A 23,869-nucleotide genomic window follows, 5' to 3' on the forward strand; every position below is an offset into this window, starting at 1 on the left:
GATCTGGTGAGTCCTGGTGAATCAGCCTGCACAGTGTTTGTTTTTCATCTGAGGCACTGCCATATGACTTCTCTGCAGTGGCTGGACCCAGATCGAGTTGTGTTCTCACTGTCAGCCTCTCTCCTGGAAAGGGCAGAAGTACAGTATTAACAATTAGTATCAATTAGCATCAATTAATGAATTCTGAGAACTTTAATAAAAGGTTTCAGTATGTGACTGAAACTATGCTGTGATGCTTTTTGTTTTGCTTTTTTACAAAGTATCTTTTACACATTTAGGTGCTTTTCTCCCTGGAGCGTCTGGTGCATCTCTGACCTGCTGCATTAGTACTCGGGCTTTCACTTCTATCTGCTTTCTGTAGGAGCTTCTTACATCCCCTGTGCTGGGGTCAGTGCTCTGCTTCAAGGCATGGTATAAATACATATACACACCCCAGCCTCACAGAAATAGCAGGCGGGAGTTATTTATTGCAGAGGTATTGTGCAAGAAGCAAGAACAATTAAAAGCATTTCCAATTCCCTTTATAGGCTGAATTATTTTGTGAATCACAGCATTAGAAACCACTGATGGCAGGGAGGATCTGTGGTGCAAAATACTATTTTTCAGATAGGTGAAGATGGGTGCCACGTTCAGACTTGTAGGTGCTCCAGGGCTCAGTGAAGCTCACGAGTTAGGAGCAGACAGCTCATGTCCTCAAACTGGAGCAAGTTAGGCATCAAGGCCAAATTTTAGATCCTTGGCATGTCATTTTAGTTACTGCCTGAACTAAACCAGTGCTGGGTTTTGCCAGGCAAGTTCCCTTGGTATCCAAAACTGTGTAAACCTTAGCAGCAAGGAAGCTCAGTCCTGAGTTACATCTGCATTCATATTGCTATTGCACAGTGCTGAGCCTTGCCTGCATAGGCATTGCTTAGAAAGTTGAGCAAGTTCTTATCCTTCCTTGGATAATGGCAAGGAAAGGCGCTAATAATAGAGTTCCAGTTAGCTGATAGTGCAGTGTAACACTGTTTTGTGGTGCCTAGTCCAGTCCCACTTCTAGAAACTCAAAACCAAGAAGCTTCTACCATTTTCCTATGAATACTGTTGAAGAAGATAGTACAGACATTTCAGACACTTTCCTCTTGCACTACAGCCTAAAATTTTGTTTGTTTAATTTATTGAAGAAGGTGGTTAGAAATTTCATTTAGACTTTATTATGTGAGGCACACAATCATCCTTTGGTATGTTAAGGCAATAAAGCTTCCGTCATGAACACAAAAGTGTATTGTCTGAGATGTTCAGTGGCCTCATGATGGAGAGAGAGAGAATTTTAAAAAATTCTAAAAAACAACAGGGCTAACAAGCTAAAGGAAGAGTGGTCAGAGTCTGCTGTTATCAGTGGACTTCCATTTACAGTTATTTCCATGTTAAAATATGATGAGAGGTCTGTGAGGTACTGTTGACTCTGTGCTTCCAGGATGTTTGGGCAAATTTTGGCTCTGAGCTTCTGCTAAGTTTTTAAAGAACACTACACGCTCTGAGCAAATCTGCTGTATTTCTTCCAGCCTCAGCGTTTTGCTTTTATTTTGTTTTATGTCCAAATACTTTCAACAGTTTTGTATCAAACATGAATGGCAAACTGTGTGGAATTGTTGTTTGTCCCCAACATTTTAGGTGTGTAAATAGTTTTCCTCCATGTGTCTTAGATGAAGATTCAGTGATGTGGCTACTACAGAGAGAGTGACCAAATGATGCTGTAACTGTGCTGCTGTATTTCTACCTGTGATGTACTTGAAGGAGGATGCCCTTGTCCACCTCCATGCTCATTTTGCTATTTTTTTTAACCATTACTGTTGGTGTTCTTTTATAGGTGTCTTATTTTGATTTTATTTCTTTCTAGTAGCTGCCACATTTTTCTTTCCTTCATTGGACAATTCATCTTAGTATCTTAAGATCTGTACAACTGTCTGGGATTTATATGTTCTGAGGAAAGGAGGACCTGCTGAAGGAAGATGTTTTGGACCAATGTACTTCTGCTTTGTGACTGTGAAATGTTCATCTTTTTGTAACCTAAGAACAAAAAATGTTTAGTAAAGGGATATATTTTGTGTTTTTTGAAACTTTTCAGTGCAATGAACAAAAGAGGAGGATACTGAAGAAGTGTATGTGCAAAGTTTTAAAATAAAATTTTAAATTATATATTATATATATCCATCTAGATCTATAATCATTATTATTTGCCTTTGTCATGAAGATTTCCTAAGTCTCTTTATGTGTATTACCAATTGTGCAATATGGACAAGTAGCACACTCTGCTTTTCAAGGGAATGGATGATTCACTGACAAAAGGTCTCACTCTTCAGTTAATGAAGTAAATTCCTGTGAGGTGCATTAGCCTATGGGTTGATTGGAAAGAGTTCAGCTGTAGGATAGCTGTGTGCTGCCATTGGATTATGATTCATTGCTCAGACTGGCAGTTGCCATGTTCTGACTCAATGAAGAGCTGTGCAAAATGATCAGCTACCAGCTCTCTGAGGCATTGGGTGTAATTTTGGAAATGATAACAGAGTTGGAGTAAGTTTTCCCTCATCCCCAGTTCCTTAGGAATCACTGTCTTAAATTCTGTTCTGAGTTTATGTTCAAGCAAACCCAAGGATGAATTCGTAGATTCCAATGAAGCAGGCGTTCAAGGTTATTTAGTAACCAAAGATGCTTTTGAAGGCACTGAAGATGCAGGAAATAACACCAACCTTGCACTGTACCAGCACAGCCATGGACAATGCCCACCTGGGTTGCCAGCAAGAGAATGAGAGCTGGACAGGTATCTACTTGTTATATTTTGAAATACTGCGTTATAGCGCAAGCAATTCTCCTGCTTCTTATTTCACCTCACACTAAGTAGAAGAGCAGTGAGAACATCTGTTCCAGCACTACTCCAGTTTTTAAAGTGCTGCACATGTCCATTGTATTCACTGAGCATAATGGAGAGTGCAGAGAGAAGCAATGTGATACTTTAACTCTGGTTCTTCTCACTCTCCTGTTAAGTCCTACAGTCTATTACTGCAATCCGACCACAGTGTCAAGCTTACAATTGCTGTGCAAATAAAACTTCAGCACAGCTTTACCTGGCTTGCTGGTGTCAGCTGAATAATAAGTGTTGATAGCATGAAGTGACAGGGAACTGTTGCACATCAACTGAACCTAAAGGACCCTGCTCCACATCATCCTCTTGCTTTTGCATTTCCTATGCCCTGAATTCTGTAAGCTTGTAGGTCAAGTAAGGCTTGTTATTTTAATTTTTTTTAGGTAATCAATGCAACTCTTCAGATTTTGACATCAGTTTCTTTAATTCATGTAGGCAATAAATCAGTCTTTTGCCAAATAATACATTCATAGTATCCTACTGAATGTACTCAGTTAACATAAGGGAAAGATCCAAGTAGTTTATTGTATTTTGTACAGTTTCTGTAAAACCAAGGCCTGAAATTTTGTCTTCTTAACATATCCTGGTAGAGAGATGTACCTTCACAAAAAGTTGAATTCTTTATTCTATTACACTGCGGCTTTTACAGATTTTAGAGTTTCTCTTGTGCTTTCCAGGAAGGCTCATATAAAGCAAACTTTTTGCACATCCTGTTCTTGTTAGGAGGAAGGATGAAGGCTTTTTTTTTAATCCTCCACTTTGCAAAACAAAGGATGCCATAACCTTTTGGGGACATAGAATGATTTCGGGGGAAGTTGTGCTTTGAGGGTGAGGTTATTGATAAGGAATTTGATCAAGATACACAAAATGTATCTACAGGTAGATAAAAGACACATGATTTGGAGACTCTTCATAATTTAACAACAATTAGTCATAAATTTGAAGCTGCAGAAATAGTCCACAGCACTCTACCACAAAATACTAAGGGGAGAGGGAGGTAGCTGCAGTAGAAAAAAGTAATTAAATTTTTAATGCAGTTAATTTAAGACTGATTATTTAGATGTGTAGACAGACGAGATCTCTGAACCTTCATGAATTTGAGGCTGCCTAAGATTAGAATTACATTCTTTTTCTTTGGTGTTTTAGTGCATAATGTCTTGGCTTCTAAGGAGTCAAAATGTCCCTCATCTTTACCCCCCAAGCATTTATTCCTTTAAGCAATAAAAATCAATCCCTTATGGAATTCCTCTGTCAAGACAACCAGCTATACTGGTTTGGCATTGTCTCTGTGCTTCACAGTCATCCCTGGAGTTACCAGTCTGTTGGTTGGGTGTTCTGCTTGTGGTAATTTGAGGCCTTTCCCAACAGACTGTACTCCAACAGAGTATCTTCCTGGTTCATTTATGCTATTGGTGGTGTTTTTCCTTCCTTTCCTCTCCTTACTCTGCCCCTCTCTGATTTAAAACATTTTGGGGTCGTTAACTGCTGTTTGAGATGTGCCACTGAGTCCTTGGCCATCCACCTCCTCTCACCACTTGCTTCCTATGAGTGCTGACACCGCCAGCATCACCAGCAGTGCAGGAATTACTAGTAGCTAAAGGGAAGACTCATAGAAAGGGAAAGGGTGTCTTCTTTAAGCTAACATTGCTTATTACCTCCAAATTAAAACTTACATGCATGTAGTATTTTAATTCTCCTATTTGAAAGGGGAAACTTTAATGGTTTTTAAGTTGATCTTAGAAGGTTCAACTTTCTGAGCCATTGTTAGTTATTATTCTGAGCCATCTTAGTTATTATCTGGGAAAATTTTGCAAGGAACTTTTCCTTGGCAAATTAAGAGCTGTCTGGAAGATCCAAAGGTTATCACACAAGCTCAGATACAACATTTAGCTTCTCATATGATAGTTGTTGCTTATTTCTGTAATTGCTACAACTTTTCAGGGACTAAGCAAAGAAACATGAAATTTTGCTATTTTTGCTTTAGGAAGGTAAGATTTAAGAATATGGAAATTCTGCAAGATATCCATGACTAAAATTACAAGAAAAGATACTGTTTTCCCATGAGAGTTACTGGAGAAGACAAATGACTAGGCAGTCACCTCATCAAGTAGCACAAATTGTTCCTAAACAAAGACCATTTCTCTGCCCAGTATAATATTCAATAAAGCTCAGGGATGTAAAAGCAGCTGACAGCCCTGCAGTCATTTCAGTCTGTTCAGAATTTAGACTGACTCTGCCCATCCAGGTGTCATAAATGTGTATCAGTTTAATTTTTAAATGCACAGCCCTCTGCAGCAGATGTGGGCTGAGACAGCTGCTTCAGGGTAGGGTGCAATATCACAGCACATACTAGGATAAGGAAGGGGAGACAAGAAGCCAAATCAAGTTGCAGTTCTCCAGGATCTAAAAGCAGGCAAACCAGTTATTTAAACAGGTAGTTGCCAAAGAATGCACAAAGAGCAGGGAATTGCTGCAGCCGCAAGCAGTTTAGGCCTTGATTCTCAAGAATCCTCTCATCCCCACGTTGTGCCTGTTTACTTTCATTCCTGGGTTGGTACCGCAGCTAATTGCACCAAATGTCTTATTTCTTAGCATCCACCAGCTTTCCCTAGAGCTTTGTCAGCCAAATGTCAACAGCAACTCATCTAGCTGAGATCAAGGTACTCCATGAACAAGCTCCTAATACAAAGTTCTTATGCTGCATTTTCTGAGGATTGTGTTCACTGTGCTCCCAATTAAAAAAATAAATTTACTTTGCTGGTCTTTGTGCCCTCTCTTAGTGCTTGTTTTTCACCAGCCCTCATGCAATTGAATTTTACATCTGGGAATTTAGAATATGTTAGAAGAGCTGGTCTTTGTGCCCTCTCTTAATGCTTGTTTTTCACCAGCCCTCATGCAATTGAATTTACATCTGGGAATTTAGAATATGTTAGAAGAGCTGGAACATCATTCTTACCCCTTCTCTGCTTGAGCACCAGCATAGAAGCAGTTTAAATGAGCCAGACAAGAATCAAAACACAAGCTTCAAACTAAGTTTCATGTCCAGACATATAAGTATTCTATGAATAGGAAAAATACAAAACACAATGCTCAGACCGTAAATCTTTCTGTGGTAACATTTTTCTAAGAAGGGTGTTTTAGGCAAGGTCTGTTTAGTGCCAATAAAAAAAGGAAGGAGAGAAAAAAAAGAAAAATATTTACTGTTATGTAAAATTTCTCAGTCATTCTTTTCTGCTACCGCTCCTGCAAGATTTCCCTGGTGCTGGCTTCATTAGGAAAGCAGGTAGCGTGGGACTCAGATACTCAGTCAATCAGAAAATGGGAAGAAAAACATCCAACTAACCTGGAGTCCTGAGGTTAGCTATATGGCACAGACTGAGTTCTAATAAATAAGCTTTTGTACAATATTGAAATTGAATTTATAATATATATTTTATATATGCATGTATATATATATATGTAATGTATGTATCTAGGAAAAAATAACTTTGAGCAGCAACTAACATATTGGAAGATGTGATCTGTTGGTGCCTGTTCCAGGAGCTGAAAGCAAGTGGTATTGTGTAGATACACCTCTTTTAACTGTCAGTCACGCAGAATACAGCTAAATATATATGTTTATGCTTTTGTTAACAAACCCTCTACCTTTTAGGAGGACTAGTGAGAAAGAAATAGCAAGGCAACCCTATCTCCAGGTGTCTCATACTCGATGGAGACAAAATCAAGTTTTAAAAAAATTGAACTGGGAATAACTCAATTTTGGTCATTCTTTGGAGGATTCAACAGCTACTTTTGTATTGAAAAGGCACATATATCTGCCACTCCTGGGAATGCACCAGCCTGTGGCTGTCAGACAGCTTGAGCCAGTGAAGTTACCTGCCCCTGATCACTAGCAGCCTCCTGGTGATGAGTAGAGCCTACATTTCTTGGGGACCTGGAAGGTTAAGTAGTACCTAAAGAACAGATGACATAAACATCTAAGTAAAGAGTTAAATCCCTCAGAAAATAGCCTCTTTTTTTGTTAGGGTAGGGGATGAATGCTTCTATTTGCCCACTACCAAAACCAAGGCTCAGAAGGAAGAACACCAACCCTTGTAAACCTCTCAGTAGAGTCAGTGCTCCTACACTAAGGAAAAATGGAAATAGACTCATCTCTCCTGCTCTGGAAGCAGGAGAAGAGAGAAAAGTGTGGCTTTGCTAGCAGTCAAGAACCACCATAGCTGTTGCACTTCCAGTCATGGGCTGCCTCACAAATAGAGCTTGATAGAGAGGCTTGAGGGTTTGAGGTCTCCTGCTTGTTGTGCTGGGCTATAGTTGGCACTTAACCATGTTGGTTGTTGTCTCCTAACATCTGAGGTGGATTTCCTTGTCACCAGTCCTGTGTTCTTAAAAACAAACGTGCTGAGGTCTCTGGAGAAATATTTATTTTTTAAATGTATCTAGGGCCATAGTGTGATGACTGCATGCCAGCCTCCCCCACCCACTGGTCATACTCTCCCTTGCCCTCTCCAGTAACATAACATGCTGTGTGCAACGAGCTGCTTGGTCCCAAGAAAGTGATTCATTTCTCAGAGGCATATTTGTAGTAGAAAAATGCTTTGAGGGTGTTGCTATGGCTCTGTGTGACCTGCATTGGGGATGAAGTAGAAACCTCAACATCGCAGACGTATCCAGGGTTGTGTTCACAAGGCACAGGGTAGCAGTGGGGGAAGGATGTGAGCAGAGCATGAGCTCTGTAAAAATAAAGTCTAATAGCAATTAAGAGAAAGGAGTAGGAAATTAGCAAGGCAGTAAAGATTTCTCAAAATTGATCACAAACCATTGGTTTATCCCTTGAAAAGCTCAGTTGACAAGGATTCTCTCATCCCTTTGTCCCCCTATCTCTTTCAATAATCATCCTTCTTCATGCAAATATAGATGGAAAGGGGGAACAGTGAAAGGTTAAAATGGAAGCAGGCTATCTTTCATCGACATGGTAATTTTGCTGCTTGGCTCAATGCCAAACGCTTACTGCAGCCACTAGCTGCCATTCCAACATGAGTGAAAGGATCTTTAATAAGAGTGTAAATAAAAGCCAGGCTGAGAAATGAGTTTTCCATCCCAGCAATCACTGGCCTAACCTCGGCTGTAAATAGTCTCTCAGAGCAGCACAGATGGAGTACCAGCACCTGGGGATCAAGGCAATCTCTGCACAGTGCAATTTAAACAGCTGGGTACAATTGAAACATGAATTAGCAGGGATAGACGGAGGGATTCCATTTTGTGTGCTAGGTAAAAACAAATAATTCAGTCCTTTTTTTCCCTTAAAAAAAAAAGTGGTGTGTAGGGGGAGAACTTTTGACATGATCTTGTGGGAAGTGCTCTTCACTGCAGCTGTTAGATTAATTTAACCATGAGAATTTCCCACAAGGTGCTGTAAAAACAGAGCCCTAATTTACGATCATTGATTTAACAGCTTGAAAGTGATTTATCTGACCTCAGTAAAGATAGCGATGACACCAGAAGAATGATCGGTCATTCTGGGCTTTGGGTAGCTGTGATTGGCCTTATTAATTTAGAGCAGAAGGTCTGTTTCAATGTCTTATTGAGACAGTGAAAGGCAGTTGGCAACTGAACCATTTTAAATACTTTTTTTTAAGCATTACTAATGGTGCTAAGAACTAAGAGTTTATTCCACATGGAAAAGATTTTCATTAGTAAAGAAATGGTAAGGCTTCATTTAGAACCATACAGAAACAGAAACTGGTCTTGGATTTGCAAGTTGTTTTTTCTTAAGTAAATTTTTTTTTTTTTGCTGTTGTTAGGAATCTAAAGCACACTGTGAAATGGAATTGTTAAGCATTACAATAAATGAGAAAAGGCTTTGCAAGAGATAAAAGAGGTTGGCACGAGGGATTGTTGGCTCTTGCTCTTTTTTGAAGCACAGATTTCAGAAACATCTAAATGCTTCACATATTTTACTATTTTTATCATTCAGTCCTCTTTATGGAAGTTATAGAGATATCTGTTGACAAGTAAATATATCTAGGTTTTACTTCATAAAAATATGCTTTCAGTTAAAATGGTTGTAGCATCCACTACTGAAATGTCACAACTGAGTGATACAATTTCTTCACACAAATGAGAGGAGAAAGGATGAAAGCCAAAGGTGCTTTCTTTCCAGAAAGTACAACTGTTTTTAAGATGAGTGTGAAATGAAATTCAAGTGCTTTAGAAGTTTACCTGACCCAGAAAATTTGAATACAGAATAAAGTGTGTTTCCACAACTGTGTGCACATGCACAAAAATCACACTGGAGGTGCCAAAACTGTTTCTTGTATTAGGAGTGCTAACCAGGAAAATGGGCTGGAAACAGTTGAGTACCAATTTATCTTGCCACCTGGACTGATGTGTGGTTAGGATAAATGTCACTGATGTGTATGGTTCTGCACTTCATTCACCACTGGATTACGCCCAGTTTTAAAGCCCATTTACAAGGATCTAAGTAATTGTCTTTTCAATGTGGGAGACAGAAATGCTGCAGATTGAGATTTCATCCACAGGGGTTGAATGCTTGCAGTCATTTCGCTGTCCTGATGAAATACTATCTGACTTGAAACTAAGATAGTCCACTTAATCTTCATGCAACAGGGGAAAAAAGCAAAAAACAATTCAGCCCTCCAAAATATGACATAATAGCAGTTATTTTAAGAAGTGAAAAGACTAGGACAATAGAATAAATTATGATATATGTAAAACTTCCACAAAAATCTCATACACATTTTAAAGAGACTGTAGAATAAATACACAAACAGCTATCAGTCTCACTAAAAGGTCTTCGGGACCAATGGTACCTATAAAACCAACCTCAAAACCCCATACAAATAAAACAAAGCCAAAGCCTGTGTTATGGGCCTGAAGAATACAGAAAGCTATATCTTAGCCTGTGCATCTACTTGCCATCATCTTGTGTTGCCATCAATTCGTATTGTTCCCTATAGCACACTATGGAGACATTATGAGAATTTTATAAATGATGTGCAGTATTGCTTCACCTAAATTCAAATATGTGGGGAAAAAAAATTAATCAAGAATCACAGAATCAACTAGGTTGGAAAAGACCTCTGAGATCATGAAGTCTAACCTATGATCTGGCACCACCTTGTCAACTAGACCATGGCCCTAAGTGCCACGTCCAGTCTTTTCTTAAACACCTTCATGGACAGTGACTCCACCATCTCCCTGGGCAGCCCATTCCGATGCCCAATCACCCTTTCTGTGAAGAACTTCTTCCAAATGTCTAACCTAAACCTCCCCTGCGCAGCTTAAGACCGTACCCTCTTGTCCTACTGCTGGTTGCCTGGGAGAAGAGACTGATACCAACTTGGCTACAACCTCCTTTCAGGCAGTTGTAGAGAGTGATGAGGTCTCCCCTGAGCCTCCTCTTCTCCAGGCTAAACAACCCCAGCTCCCTCAGCCTCTCCTCAGAGGACTTGTGCTCGAGTCCCTTCACCAGCCTTGTTGCCCTTCTCTGGACCTGCTCCAGCACCTCAATATCCTTCCTAAATTGAGGGGCCCAGAACTGGACACAGGACTCAAGGTGCAGCCTCATCACTTGTATGGCCAAGTGCAGGGGCAGAATCACTTCCCTGGTCCTGCTGGCCACACTGTTCCTGATCTAGGCCAGGATGCCATTGGCCTTCTTGGCCACCTGGGCACACTGCTGGCTCATGTTCAGCTTCCTGTCAATCCAAACTCCCAGGTCCCTTTCTGCCTGGCTGCTCTCCAGCCCCTCTGTCCCCACCTGTAGCGCTGCAGGGGGTTGTTGTGGCCAAAGGGCAGGACCCGGCACTTGGTCTTGTTAAACCTCATCCCATTGGATTCGGCCCATCTATCCAGCCTGTCCAGGTCCCTCTACAGAGCTCTCCTACCCTCCAGGAGATCAACAGTCCCCCCCGACTTGGTGTCATCTGCAAATTTGGTCATGGTAGACTCGATTCCCTCATCCAGATCATCAGTAAAGATATTAAACAGAACTGGGCCCTACACTGATCCCTGGGGGACACCACTAGTGACCGGCCGCCAACTGGATGCAGCACCGTTCACCACCACTCTCTGGGCCCGGCCCTCCAGCCAGTTCCTAACCCAGCACAGAGTGCCCCTGTCCAAGCCATGGGCTGCCAGCTTTTCCAGGAGTCTGCTATGGGAGACGGTGTCAAAAGTTTTGCTGAAGTCCAGGTAGACCACATCCACAGCCTTCCCCTCATCCACCAGGTGGATCACCTGGTCATGAAAAGAGATCAGGTTGGTCAGGCAGGACCTGCCCCTCTAAATCCATGGGTTTGATCCCTGGGCCGTCCTGTAGGTGCTGTGTGATTGCAATCAAGATGATCTGTTCCATAACCTTGCTGGGCATTGAGGTCAGGCTGACAAGCCTGCAGTTTCCCAGATCCTCCTTCTGGCCCTTTCTTGTGGATGGGCATCACACTGGCCAGTTTCCAGTTATCTAGGACCTCTCCAGTGAGCCAGGACCGTTGATAAACAGTGAAGTGTGTCTTGGCGAGCTCTTCCGCCAGTTCCCTCATTAAGGTGAGTAGCACACTATCCACACACTGTTTCTACCCATGACAAAAGTCTCCTAAAAAAGTAAAATAAACCTTCTCCTTCAGAGTAGTGACCTGCATACTGACAAATCTTTGTTCCTCCCAAAATAATGCTAGATATTTCTTCCCACTTAAAGCCCATTCTGGATGGGTTCAGATCTAATTCTGGAAAATTACAAATAAGCATCCTCAACAGCAACGACATCACAAACACTTCCGAAGGAATTTTTAGCAAATGGTGGTTTGCCTTTTTTTTTCCTATCCCTTAATTTACCACTGACTTCATTCTAACACTTGACACAATGGCACACATAGATGTAAACAAGTCTTACAGGTTAGTTTAAAAGCACAACTATTTTTCATTTATCATCACAGAAACAACAACCTAAAAGACATTCTCTTTTAGGGGCTATATTCCACATGACATCCTGGAGTACTGTTCATCTAAGACTTCTCTTGTTTAACATTCCTAAGGAAGGCTTAATTGGCATCTCACGTATAAACTGTGATGTGACTTGTTTACTGCTGAAGCACCAGCAGTTCAGGACTAGATTAGAGATTCATATTTGGCATCTTTTTTTTTTAGGGGGATGGTGTTGGTTAAGAAAAAAGCTTCAGTTACCACATTCACAAAAATATTTATGCCTTAGCAAGAGACAGAGAGACAATTTGACATGACTCAACCTTTGAAAAAAATGTTAATAACTGATGAGCCCAATGAGGTGATCTTTTACACATCCATCTCTCCATCTCTCCATCTCTCTGAACTTCTAAGAACCATTTGCATGAAAAGGTGTCTTTAATTACTGCAGAAGTGATATGCAGACAAATATGCTGAAGTGCCAATGTGTTTACCATTAAGACCCTGAAAGAGACATCCCCTTCCTTTGATGCCACTTTACCTTCCTAGCTCTGGATCAACCCACGACCTCCTGCTCCTGTTTATGATCTCAATAACAAAGACCAGAAGCAGACTTCTCTTGGAAAACACTAGAAGGAAATCACTGACTGCCCATGGCTGCGATTAAAGCCACTCTTATATAGTTGCATACAAAACACAACAAAAACTGGTGTTGCAAGTCTCTTAAAAATACCCATAGCTTAAGAAAGGACACTGCTTGGGGGTTTGCTGGACTCGAATTATGTTCATGACCAAGAAAAGTCCAATTCTGCCTGAGGAATGCACAGCATAAACAGAACAGGCTTTGTGAGCACCTCTCTGCAATCCGCTAGTTAAAATACTACACATCTCACAGCAAAGTATTCTGCCCACAGAAACACGTAATGTACATGTGAGAGTTAAAATTGCGAGCTAAAAGCACTGCATGCCCTGACATGGCGAGGCCGACAGGGTACAAGGAAGTGTTTGGAGTGAGGAAACGGCATGTGCGCTCAGTGACACCCACAGCTCTGGGCACATGAGCTCTGGCATGAGCCCACACAGCGCCACGGTGGCACAGGCAGAGGTGCAGCCAAATGCCACTGTGGAAAGCCAGCCACCATCACAGCGGGCAGAGCACCAGCAGCAGAGGAACCACAGAAGCTCAGAACAAATCTGCCTGTGACAGCAAGCTGAGGTTGTGCTGCTTTGTGAACAAATCTCTCGAGCTAACTCCAGCGGCTGAAGTGAATGCTGTGCTCATATTCACTTCAATGCTAAGAAAATTGCAAGAAAGAAGCTTATGGAACAAATTAAGATATGGGTGGGGTTTTATTTCTTTACCTTTGCAGAAGTTTTACCGTAACTTGAGATGTCCCAGCAAAAGGATCAGGCCCAATAACTTACCTAGCCTGATTTGGTCATCAAAAAAAAAGAACTGTTAATTATCGGTCAGGTGTACAGCATATTGCTTAGAAATGCAGAGGTAAAAAAAGTCTCCAAGTAGAGTCTTGAAGCTGCAGGACCATAGTCCTTTATGAAGCCCCATTTTGCTCCCACAGGATTGAATGCATCACAAAGTCACTGGCAATTTTGTTCGACATTGGTGATGCTATCAACAGATATATTAGAGAAACTGGGAGTTTTGCTAGAAAGGGTATAAATCATCAGTTGCTGGTATGCAAATGCATGATGCTGCAGTACACAACTGGCTGGAGATTAGCAAACAAAGTGTGGGTTTGTGACATCAAAGATTTATGATCAATCTTGTTTATTTTAGGATGAAGGTGCTGATTCCATCTCATATGCAAAGAACTATCCATTGGATTATAGCTATTACCAACAGATGTAAAAGTGCTACAGTGTATATTTGTGAGTTATGCATAAAAACAGTATTGTAGATGGGAAGAAGAAAATAGATTGTTTACATGGAATGCACTTGTGTAACAGAAAAATGCTGAATACTGTGTTTCCTGCTTTCAGCCTCTTTCCTATGGAAAGGAACTAATTGCTCATTATCATCATTGATAAATACAGTCAGAGCTATTTAACTTAAATTTCAGTCTTTAGTGGAAACATGTTTCATCTGTAATGTCATTATTGCTACCATCATTGCATTCATAGTCATTTCTTGTAGCTGGCATTAGGCCACCTTCCGTCATCTGCACCGATGGGCAAAGACATACCGGTTTTCAAGAAATTACTCAGAAGAATAAAATTCAAAAAGTCATAACTTCAAAATAATTTCCCTGTGTTCTTAAAATCACACTTCATGAAAGGACCACCATGAAACAGTCTTGTTCTCAACATGTTCTCTTTTCTCCTAGCAGCAGAATTTTTATTTTTGAACAGAGACTGTTTGGATATATGTTGATCATTCACTGCTGCTGAGAAACCCTATGCTAGTTTTTAGCATGCTTTTTTTCCTGTACATACTTTCTTAGTTGGGGATGAGCAGTAATCCTTTAAAACTGAGACCAAGAATGATTCATGTGTGTATCCCACTAGTTTAGCAAAGCTCTAGTTTCATGTGCTTTTCTAACATTACTGTTTCCAACCTGGTTTCCTCAGGATTTGTGCCTATAGGATCACTTCCCATCCTATGGGAATTTTATGTGGATTTTAATTTAACTGACAAGATTGAGCCCTTATGGCCTTTCCTCTAGAAGGCTCTCTTTACCCAGTTGTTTAGATAAAGGCATAATTTTTTCAGAAATTTAGTATTTCTAATTTTTCTTCCTATTGGTCAAATCAGGATGAAATAGGCCAGTGAATTCAAGGTTCATAAGGAAAGATTAGCAGATGCACAATCACATAAACCTTGTTTTCTTAAAAAGTCAGGTTAAAAGTGTTCAGCTAAAGCAAAGTAATTGGTTAAAAAAGCAAGAAAAATTACCTTATAAGGTAAAACAAGCTTTTGAGGAAGAAAGAACAACAAAAGACCATGTGGCTATGGATTTATTTTACCTCTCTGTTTCAAGAGACCCCGGAAAGGCTGAAAAGCTTAAAAACTATCGCAATGTTAAGTGTGTAATGGTGATATGACACTACGACATGACAGTTAACAAAAAGAAGTTGTCATAAGACAAGATGAAGAGAAACAGTTAGAGACCATCTAGATAAACATTTAAGACCACAAAATAGGAACGGGCTCTTGTAAACCCAGATTCCTGGCAGGTTGTACAATCGCCTCACATAAGCCTTCTCACAAGTTTACAAAATGCATCTTAAAACTAGTGTGTTGGGATTTTTTATCCTGATCCCAGAAGTCTGGCTAAGATGACTGTTGCTCTAACAGCACTATGCCTGTTTTGCTCCAGGCCATGCCCTTCCATCCTCCTTCTATTCATGTAGGCATCGTTTGTACATAAATCTAGCTCTATCTCAACTTTATTGCCCCCTGCATGGGTCTAAACTGAATCTCATAAACTATCCATAATATTAGCATATCCATTATGAAATATTCTTTTTCTGTACTGTTCTCAGTAATTCATCAATCTTAGCACCGACTCGAGTTATCTGTTGATCATCACACTTTTGCCCTTCTTTCTTCAGGAAATGAGAAAACTCCTCTGGAAGTTTCTAGGAAATATGTACACTTCTGTTCACTGGATTAGAAGTTTCAGATCTTTACCTTTTTTCTTAGAAAACATACTTCTGGATCCATTGTCATGACAGCCCATCCCTTTTTCTTCAGAAGGGAGTACCAGTTGCATATATGTATATGTTCTTCCTGATGCTAATTGAATCTTCCTTAAATTTCCCAACTTTTCAGACCATTTGTTCATCCATTCCCTTTCACAGTCCATTTATCATGTTTACTATTCCTTGGGCAGCAGACATTATCATCACAATTTTTTCCTCTTTTCTGCAGATCCTGCCTTCTGTCCTCTGCTCATATACTTTTCCTTCTTTTATCTCCTTCAGTAAAAGAAACTTGTTTTGCAACTTTATTTTTCCTTCGCTAGCCAGTCCTGTCAATTTGAATTATGCTTCAGTTATTCAAAACGTCACTTCCACTATTTGCTTGCCCTTTTTTGCCCAAGTGTTCTCTTTTGGTAAATGCCTAGAAAAATCTAATCTCTTTCACTTCCATCTTGCTGTTGTCTTCAAGAATCCATCTAAACTTATGATGTTGTCACAAGCTGTAGCTAGAATTTTTCTTGGAAGATATCTGTGCTTATGGATTCTATTGAGTCTGGCTGAGATGCAGTTAATTTTCCCCACAGCAGCCCTCACAGTGCTGTGCTTTGCATTGGTAGCTAGAAAGGTGTTGATAACACACCAGTGTTGTGGCTACTGTTGAGCAGCGCTGTCTCTCCAACTTTCTGCCCCCCAGCAGTAGGCTGGGGGTGGGCAAGGTCTTGGGAGGGGACACAAATAGGCCAGCTGACCCAAACTAACCAAAGGGATATTCCATACCATATGAGGTTAGCTCAGATATAAAAGCTAAGGAAAGGAGGAGGAAGGGGAGGCATTCATTATTCACAATGTTTACTTTTCGGAGCAACCACTACACATGCTGAAGCCCTGATCCCTAGGAAGTGGCTGGACATCACTTGCTGATCAGAAGTAGAGAATAAAAATACATTTATTTCTCTTTACTTGTGCACACACAACATTTCACTTTTGCTTTAGTAAACTATAAGTTGTGTTCATTCCTGCAACATGCTTCTCTATGTCATTAACAACTGTGAGTTGGAGCAGGGAAAATAAGATTTTTATCAGCATTATTTGAAACAAAAGAGTAAAAGTCTAGTCACTATAAATTCAATACCGTGTTGATAAAGAAATACAGAATACATAATCGTTTAGGTTGGAAAAGACCTCTAAGATCTTTAAGTCCAATCTTTGACAGATCACCACCCTGTCAAACTATAGCACTAAGTGCCATGTCCAGTCATTTCTTGAACACTTCCAGGGATGCTGACTCCACCACCTCCCTGGCAGCCCATTCCAATGCCTAACAACCCTCTCCATCAAGAAATTCTTCCCAATGTCAAATGTAAACCTCCCCTGGCACAGCTTGAGGCTATGTCCTCTCATTCCATCACTAGTTGCCTGGGAGAAGAGGCCAATCCCCACCTCTTTACAGCCTCCTTGCAGGCAGTTGTAGAGAGTGATAAGATCTCCCCTGAGCCTCCTTTTCCCCAGGTTAAACAATCCCAGCTCCCTCAGCTGCTCCTGATAGGACTTCCCCTGTAGACCCTTCACCACCTTCGTTGCCCTTCTCTGGACATTGTCCAGCACCTCAGTGTCCTTCTTGTAGTGAGGGGCCCAGAACTGGACACAGGACTTGAGATGCCACCTCACCAATGCCAAGTACAGAGGAACAATCATTTCCGTGGTCCTGCTGGCCACACTGTTTTGATACAGGTCAGGATGCCATTGGCCTTCTTGGCTACTCTGGCCACTCATTTTCAGTGCCTGTTGACCACGCCCAGGTCCTTTTCCACTGCGCAGCTTCCCAGACACTCTCCCTCCAGCCTGTAGCACTGCATGGGGTCACCTTAACAAAAGAAGTCACCTTAAACAAACGAAAGTAGCTGTGATAGGAAGAAGTAACCAAATTCAGAAAAGGAGGAAGGGATTAAGTTATAAGACCACTGGATCAGGAGATATATTTTATGTTCATTACATGGTAAGGTAATACAGTTCCAACAAAAATAAACCCCATATATTTTATGCAAGATAAATGAGGTCATTAGTTTATGTTTGAAACTGATCTGATTTCAGTCACAGGCCTAGGATTCTCTCTAGTACAGTGTATTTTTGGGAAAAGCTAATGGAAACAGTCACATGGAAATGGTCAAAATAATAAAAAAAATAAAAGGAAAATAAGATCCATCAGACAAAGGTGTGAAAAAGTGCCTGAATAGTTGTATTCATTTTAAGAAAATTATTTTCCACATGTATATAAAGATCCGTCCATTTTTCAACCTGCTAAATCACTTGAGAGAGAATGGAAGCTACTTTTTAAATGCAAAAAGAAAAAACAGCCAAAATGGAAATTCAATAAAGAAATTGAATTATTGCTGGTTTAGAAAATGATCATACTTCATCTTACATTTGTGCAGCTTTTAAGGACTTGCTTACTTACATACTTCTTCATATGAAATAGCATGTTCTTACATTAAGCAGTATTCAGTCACTAGCAAGTCAAAGAGTGTAAAAACTCCTAATTTCTTTCCATCATTTGCAAATATTGACATCAATGCAGTAATTTACAACCCATCCTGCAGATTGCCAAATTGAGGTTATAGTGGATAAAAAAGAAAAAGAAGGTGACAGTGGGAGAAAAGTGCATGGGTTGCTTTTTAAGCAGTTCCTTCTTTTGTTTTTGTAGATAACAAGAACAGGGATTTCTGATAAACTCCGTAGGACAGTGAGACAGAGAGATTATTTGCTCTTTTACCTTTTTCCTGTATCTTTTAAGACAAGTAAAGCTTTACAGGCTCTTACTAGAAATACAAAGGCAGCTGAACAAGCTGTATTATACAGCAACACACCTGAACTACAAACAAGAAACCATGTTCTCAGTCAGGTTTAATATCAGGTTTCAGAATACTGCCTAACAATACAGCAAACGCAATAGTCTGTGGTTTAGGTCACAATACCATGGCAGGTGGCTGCAGACGCATACGAGTACATACAGGTTTAATAGAAATGGTTAGTAATTTTTGGCATAGCATCAGACTACTTCCAAACCACCAGACCATCTGTGTACCACTGTGTTTGAGTCTCTGTTCTCTCACTGGTTTCCCAAGTTCACTTTGGGCAGCTGAAAAGATCTCAGTCCATGTTTCCTGAAAAATTCTGTGAACAGCAGCTTTCAAGTGTTAAAAAAGGCTGAGATTCAGTTTAGTCGGTTAGCCTACAGCAGACCACAGAGGAGGGTCCTTGGAGAGGAAGAGCAATTTCTCAGCACTAGGTTAAGAGAAAAATCTGTTGGCACAAACACAGGCACTTTAAATGTATCATTCCTATACAAAAGAAGGAGAAATCTACGGAAATTAGCCTTTATCAAAACTTTTTTGATTTTGTTTTTATTGAAAAGCAGATCATAATGTAGATTGATCTAATGGCCCACGTTAAGTGATAGTTTCTTGCTGTAGCAGCAGCTCAGATGCTTCTGTAAATGGAGCATATGATCTGTATTACTTCAAAGGGATACTGACCATACCAACAGTGGATCCATGAATTCCCTAGTTGCCTTCTATAGCCAAAAAAACCCATACATGGAATATCTCCTGTTGAATGAAGACGGAAAACAAAACCTGCTGGAATTAAGATTAGAACAAAGAAGGGAGAACAAAGGAAGTGTTTGAGAATACTAACTTTCCTGAAGCAGAGAACTCTAGTTTGTTTGAGGGGGTTTTTTTGCAGCTGTACTTGAATAAGCACCCCAAGAGAAGCAATGTGCTATTCACAACCAGAGCCAATGATGACAGCAAAGGAAGTGAAGCTTCAGTGAAAGCAAAGGAAGTATTCTGTTAAAGCCACACCAAGACACTAAAATGATTGTAAACTACTTGTCAACACAGTCCCACTGTCAAGCAAGTGAGGTTTTCTCATAGTATAGAAACTCTCCATTTGTAAGAAGTGATTTTAAATTGTGACACCAAGTATTTACACTAGGTGTTCACCAATTATTAAAAAAAACCCCACCAAAACCAAACCACAACCAAAGAAACCCCAAACAACAAAATAAACACCCCCCCCATTCCACCTACAGTCCAATCAGTAGTGCAAAAACTGTAACTTGTGGAGATTTTCTGATTAGCCCTTTTCCTTTAAGGTGACATCATAACACCTCCTGAGTTCACACTCCAGCATATAAAACCAGGCAAAAAGAGCTGCAGGGCTGTGAAAATATGAACAAGAGGAGTGCCTTTCAGTATCAGCCACTGCTCCTCACCCTTCCCAGGTCACTAGCGCAGTAGCTGTGTAACCTTTTGGGTAAGTCTGCAGCAGCTGGCTAATCATGGCAGGAAGTGGGTTTCAATCACTACCACCCTATAGGCAAAGCCTGGCTTTTGGTGACAGGCAGAGGAAAATGAGTTCAGTAGCTGCTCAAGAAAGGAGTGGAATAGAATAACTCTCTCTGTACAGATTAGGATGGGCAGACATTGCTACAGCTAGAAGGAAAAGACACCTAAGGACCCCAGGCTTCTGCTGACAAAGCTATGGCTGGGTGCTGTTGCCAGTGGGAGGCAGAAGGCTGCCCAGATGCAGAGAAGGAAGACAGGACCCAGAAATAGTTTGATGGTTGGACAACTCTAAGCACATTCCATGACCAACATACTTGTCAGATATCTTTAGATGACCATCGGAAGAGCTACGTACAGTAGAAAGGACAACACTAAAGATGACTCAATGTCATCACAGAAAGAAGCAACTCGTTCTAAAGGCCAAAAGAACGTCCCTAGCTAGAGGTGCCTTGTAAACTAGAATCAGGAACATAAGTTTAGCATGATTTCTAGAATGATGCCTAGAAATCATCCTGCCTCACAACAGGATGTGCAGCCAAGGAAACACTAGTTGCAGGCATGCAGTAACTGTATTTCATAGCAGACACAGTGGTGTAGAATAATGCAAAAGTGCATTGTTCATGATTGGATTTTATTTGATCACAAGAGGAAAAGAGAAAGGAAACCACTGACTTTGAATATTCAATAATAGCTATAGGCATTCTGCAGATTTGTGTACTACAGGAAGAGGTGCAAGACCATCACCATAGTAATTCTCTTTTTTGGACTCAGTGGACTGCGGAATTTAAGTACAGCAAGGATGGCAGGACTACTGCCTCCTAAGAAAGAGCGGTCCAGGGCCCAGAGCACCAAGTAGAAAGAGCTGACTGTTTTGATGACCAGGCTTTGAAATCGTTACAAAAGCTAAGCCACTAAGTAGCCATGGAGTTTGATGCTGAAGACAGTCATTCCCAGGTACTATTTTGGCCAAGCAGTACCACTGTCATGACTTGTTCTATACGACAGCCATGTAACTTTTTCAAATGTCAAACATCAAATGTGGATCACTGTGCATTGTTCAAAGAGACAGTTGTTAAGACCTATAGCGTGCTTCAATTCTACTACTTTTCTGAATCAACTGCTCATATGTATAAATTAATAGCATAAGATACAGCTGCATCTTCTGTGACTTAATTATTATATATTATATATATTAATTATATATATATCTTATGAAAAGGTCACCAGAGTAAGTGTACTTTGCCATATGTAAGTGCTATATTATCTTCCATCTTTTTCTTTGATTTGCTGACTATGTATATTGTGTGTCTTAATAGCTTTTCCCCAAACACTTCATTATTTGAATTCTCTCCAATAGTCCCATTTTCTTTCTGAATTAAGATGATCGGTTTATCCATATACAATAATCAAGTGCTGTATGATGGGAAAATCACTTTGTTCAGCTTAATAGCTTTCTTTCTGTACAGTGAAGCTATGTAACAGAAGTCCACTTCAAGGGAACTACACCAGCCCCTTTTCTAAATCCTTGCTTAATGAGATGTAGTCCCTGTGGTGACTACCTTGGTCTATGAGTACAAAGGAGCTAACACGATGCTGCCTTGTATCATATGAAATGTCAGGGTTACGAGTCAAGCAATTTCATCCTGCTTAATTGCACTGCAGAATAGCATATAGAAATGTGTGTTTTATAAAGAAAGCAGGTGATGCAGTAGCAAGTCCTACCCAGTTAAATTATTTGAAGGGTCACCTAGATCTTCAGTTGTATCCCTTTCTCATTATTTTATATATACAAAATATAGAACATAAATAACACTCCTGTTTTCACAGTCTTGACAAACCAAAATGTTGGTAATAGTGTTAACAGTATTTTTAGGGATGGGAAAAAAATTGAAATAGCTTAGAGATTCACAGTGTGAAGCCGAAAGGGATGTACAAGTGTAACAAGAAAGAAAGGGAGGAAAAAAAATTGAATACTAAACAAATAAGAAAATGCCATTTGGTCTTACTAGGCTCTCCCATACCAGCCACTATTAATGAAAAGGTGTGTCATCTTTCAGTCACTTCAAGCTCCACCAAAATATTATAACATCAAAGACATTGCTTTGTACCTGGTCACAAGGTTGCAGAAGGCAAGTTTTTTGCTAATTAAATAAGACTTGATTAACATAAAGAAAAAAAATCAGAAGGACTAGAAAAGAAAGAAGGAGAAACAAAAGCACAAAGGGGCAAAAGTAGTGAAATCTTAGTATTCTGAGTAACAGCTGGGACTAAAGCAGAGTTAGTAAAGATGGTAAAATCACCTCAGTCTTTGCTACCTTAGCTTAGTCTGAGAACTCTGGGATTTCAGTGCATCATGATTGAACCCTGAAGTGTGGTGACCCACACTGGTGTTCACTTTGGAGGTAAATGCTGCACATCTTTTTACTCAATTGACAAATTCCAAAGGAGATGAAGAGAGGGGAAGCCCTCCTCTTCTACTATTTAGGCTTAGTTTCAAGCCACTGGGTCCACTGCAATAATTTTCCTGTCAAACACTCCTATTACTCATCAAATACAATCTCAGTATGTTCTTTAAACCTGCAGGAGTTTTTGACCGAATTGATTCTATTTTTATCTTTTTCCTGACATTTACAAATAATTTTATATAACAGACTGAGAGTTGCCATCTGTTACCTGAAACTACTTTTAGGTCTCTATACAACACATCCTGCAGATGTAGCCTAGGTTTTTTGCTAGTATATATGGTACTTATGGTTGGCAGTACTAAATATGTTGGACTGTGACTAAGGAAACAATTTGGATTGCTTTGCAACAGTAAATGCTCCATGTGTACTGTCCCATCAATCACTGTGTCACCTGTAGCTATGACTATGGATGGTATTCTCCCTTCCTGAGCATTGATAACTGGAATGAACAATACTGGCATCCATATACAGAACTGCAAATTTTAGCCTTGAGTAAGTTCTGCCAGAGTGCCAGAGTACACAGGCCTTAGGAAACAGCCCTGTACACAGCTCAGTTCCAGTGGTTCTGCTGATTGTTGATGGTGGGCCCTGCTGCTCCACAGCTGCCTGCAGTCCCTCCTGCCACACAAGTCAACGGAGGGTGTGGAGGGTACCACAAAGACCTCAGAATTACCATAAAGGATTTTCTGGGCAAATGCCAAGTCTATCCTTGGCACGAGCTGACCACAGCCATCTGGGCAGGATTACACATGATCATCATAACCAGCTGAGACACCTGCATTAGGGCTTCCTGAAACAGAGATTCTAATGGCACCTGAACTGTTTGTGCACTGCCTCCAGATTCAACTTCAGCTAGCTGTGGCTCATGTTGTGGCTGCTGGAGGTTGTTAGGAGCCATGAGTTATCCTAAGCATTCCACCATCACATTGTTACATCAGCAGGGCCATAGGTACTACAAGGCTGGGAAGGTGAGGGGAGAACATACTGAATAAATATTTAAACACCTCTGCTCCCACTAGATTGATAATTTTATTTGTGTTTTGATTAACATCACTACTGTTTATCTATTTTCTTTAAGCCTTGAACTTCTTGCCTGATTAGACCACTTTTAACTATTCAACTATTAAAAAAGGATTGGTAAACCTAAGCACTTGTTTCCTCTGCCATTGTTCCCTATTTTCTTTTCTACTCTATCCTATAACCACGTACTAATGTAGCAAAGGCAGCAGCTGGGTACAGGATGCATGACAGACCATGTACAACATCAGGGACTAACATGATGACAAAGCAATCTTTCAGGTGCTGGAAAGAAGAAAGACATTCATGAAGCTGGGGAATAGGGAAAAGTTAGGCCACAAGAGAGGGAAGAAAACCTGAGAGACTCGGAAAATAATGGCATCTTAGCTGGCAGACTGGCACACCTGTAAACATTTAAAGTGTATAGCAGTGCTAGCTCTCACTTTATACCAGTTTAGACCTACCTTCCTCCAGGCGTTCTAGCCAAATTTACATGAGGTTATACAAAAGTCACGTACTGAATTCCTTGCTGA

General features: G+C 40.4%; 1 long non-coding RNA gene across 1 annotated transcript; it reads right to left on the reverse strand.

Moving 5' to 3' along the window:
- Positions 1-11: 11 nt before the first annotated feature.
- Positions 12-23,308, reverse strand: LOC108500846. Its single transcript, XR_001876020.1, has 3 exons — positions 23,134-23,308; positions 6,779-6,855; positions 12-123 (listed from the first exon to the last, which is right to left on the reverse strand). It is a non-coding gene; the product is annotated as an uncharacterized LOC108500846 (long non-coding RNA).
- Positions 23,309-23,869: the final 561 nt, after the last annotated feature.

Source organism: Lepidothrix coronata, unplaced genomic scaffold, assembly GCF_001604755.1.
Source record: "Lepidothrix coronata isolate B3197 unplaced genomic scaffold, Lepidothrix_coronata-1.0 Scaffold95, whole genome shotgun sequence".
NCBI classification, from domain to species: Eukaryota; Metazoa; Chordata; class Aves; order Passeriformes; family Pipridae; genus Lepidothrix; species Lepidothrix coronata.